Consider the following 2,692-nt stretch of genomic DNA (forward strand, 5'->3'; position numbering starts at 1 on the left):
TTCAGAATGTTCAAGATGATTAAAGACTGTGTGCACTCTTTGCTGTTTATCTGCTTCTACACTTTCCATATATTTGTTTGACCTGGTTTTAGGATGCTAAAAGTATTCTTTATGAACCTTTATGCTCCTTACTTCCTCCTTTGTCACAGCTAATATTTTATTTTAGTTAAATATTCCCACAATTTAAAATACTCAATAAAAATCTTTGGATCATTTCCTGGCATTCCATTAAGCCAGTTGGCATATCCATCTTCAAATTTGGTTTTATTTCATAAAATTTTATATGGACTATGTAACACTTACTGACAAAAGGCAGCTCAAGTAAATCCTGCATAAGAGGAGAGACAAATTCTACCCAGGAAGCTGAAATGTAAAATTTCAAAGTAAAATGAAACAAAAATCAGAAGGGCGGTTATTTCATAGAATCATAACATAGTTTGGGTTGGAAGGGACGTTAAAGATCATCTTGTTTAACCCTCTGCCATGAGTAGGGATGCCTTTCATTGCACCAGGTAGCACAAAGGTTGCATCCAGCTTGGCCTTGAACATTTCCAGGGATGGGGTATCCACAGATTCTCTGGGCAACTTATTCCAGTGTCTCACCACTATCACAGTAAAGAACTTCTTCCTAATACCTAATGGAAACCTACCTTCTTACAGTTTGAATCCATACCTCCTTATCCCGTCACTCCATGCCCTTGTAAAAAGTGCCTCTGCAGTTCTCTGTAGGCTCCCATAAGGTTCTGGAAGGTGCTATAGGGTCTCCCCAGAGCCTTCTCATCCCCAGGATGAACAGCCCCAACTCAGCCTGTGTTCAGCCCTGATCTGGATGCAGCACGCTAAGTGGGATCTCACAAGAGCAAAGGAGAAAAATCCCCTCCCTTTACCTGCTGGTCACCTCTTTGTGATGCACCCCAGGATGTGGTTGGCTTTCTGGGCTGTGATTGCACGTTGCCAGGTCAATTTGAGCTTCTCATCCACCACTCCCACCAAGTCCTTCTTTCCCATGGCTAGTCTTGATCCATTCTTTGCCCAGCCTGTATTTGTGCATGGGATTGACCCAGCTTGGATGCAGGACCGTGCACACTTGGCCTTGTTCAGCCTGATGAGATTCACATGGGCCCAGCTGTCCAGTCTGTCAAGGCTCCTCTGGATGTCATTCCTTCCCTCCAGCATGTGCACTGCACCAGAGCTTGGTGTCTCTTGGTCAACTTCTCATCTGTCCAAGGGCAATCAGAGCTCTATGAATTCCAGCTGGTCACTGACATAGAGCACGACGTCCCCTCCTTGTTTCCCCTGCCAGACCTTCCTAAAGAGCCTCTATCATTCCATTCCAATGGTCCAGCCATAAGAGCCATCCCATCACATCTTTGTGATGCCAATGAGGTCATAGCACACATCTCTAGCTACTCTTATTTCCCACACTACATGCACTTGCATACAGGCATATAAGTTGAGCTCTAGATGAAGACTATTTTCTGACTGAAGAGGCAGAAATTCCTTTGTGCTGCTGTCCTGCCCAACCTGTGATCCTTTTCCAAGCTCTGGGCATCTCTTGCTGGCACTGACATCAAACTGATGTTGATGGGGTGGGTTGAGGTTCCTCTCCTGCCACAACTTTACTTTAAAGCCCTCTTCACCAGCTTGGCAAGCCTACGACCAAAGGTGATCTTCCACTTCTCTGACAAATGTTCCCCATCAGCCCTCAGCAGCCCAGTTTTCTCAAAGCTGGTGCCGTGGTATAAGTGGCTGAGCCCTGGCTATGGCACCAGTCCTCTAGCACTGTTGGTTCCCCACATTTGATTGTCCCTTTCACACCCTTGGGAGAATGGAGGAGAAAAGTGCCTGTACTCCAGATTACTTTGCCACCACTCCCAGAGCTCTGTAATCCATCATTGATACTCAGAGCACTCCAGGCTGTATCCCTGGTGAAACCACAGTCCCCCAGCCTGGGCACAACTTTTGCAGGCAGGTCTGCTGCCAGTCCCCAACCCAGCAGAAGCGTCCTTTTCCTAGAGTCTGAGATCTGCAAGGCACCCTCTCCTTTCAGCAGCTCCATCTGAGGGCAGGCATTGGCCACCACCAGGTAGGCAGTGCAGCCCTTCCAGCTAGAGCAGAACCTTAAGGGCCAGGTAGTGCCCTTGGCCTGTGCAGTTGGTTACAGAAGAGTGCCCATTTGCTGGGTTATGTGGACTTCAAGTCTCTCCACCCAGTCAGTGGAATGCTTCCTCTTCAAAGAAATGTCCTTCCACACGCACACCACTGTGCTATGCCCCGTTTGTCTGCCCTGGTCACAGCATTCCTGCTTTTCCAGCATTAGAGGAATATTGTGGTGAAAGGTGCCAGACTCCGCCTGTAGTATGACTGGTTTGGGGTGGCATAGGCTAGTTCATCATATAAACCTAGGCAGAGACCTTCAACGACTGTCATCTGGGCCAACATTGCTGAAATGAATGGACTTGCCTAACACAAAGTTCTCTGGATTCTGCCAGCATGAATTGTCTCACGTATATTTATAAACAATATAATTTCAGCAATTTCCAGGGAACAGTGTATACCCCAAATTCTTGTTTCTGACTGACTTTATTATGTACTTTTACAAATTTGATGAAAGCAGATGAGTCAATTTAATTACCTGCTTCAGTTCCTTGATGACTATTTCAAATATAAAACATAATTATCACTTGGTCAT

This window comes from Agelaius phoeniceus, chromosome 5, assembly GCF_051311805.1.
Source record: "Agelaius phoeniceus isolate bAgePho1 chromosome 5, bAgePho1.hap1, whole genome shotgun sequence".
In the NCBI taxonomy this organism is placed as follows: domain Eukaryota; kingdom Metazoa; phylum Chordata; class Aves; order Passeriformes; family Icteridae; genus Agelaius; species Agelaius phoeniceus.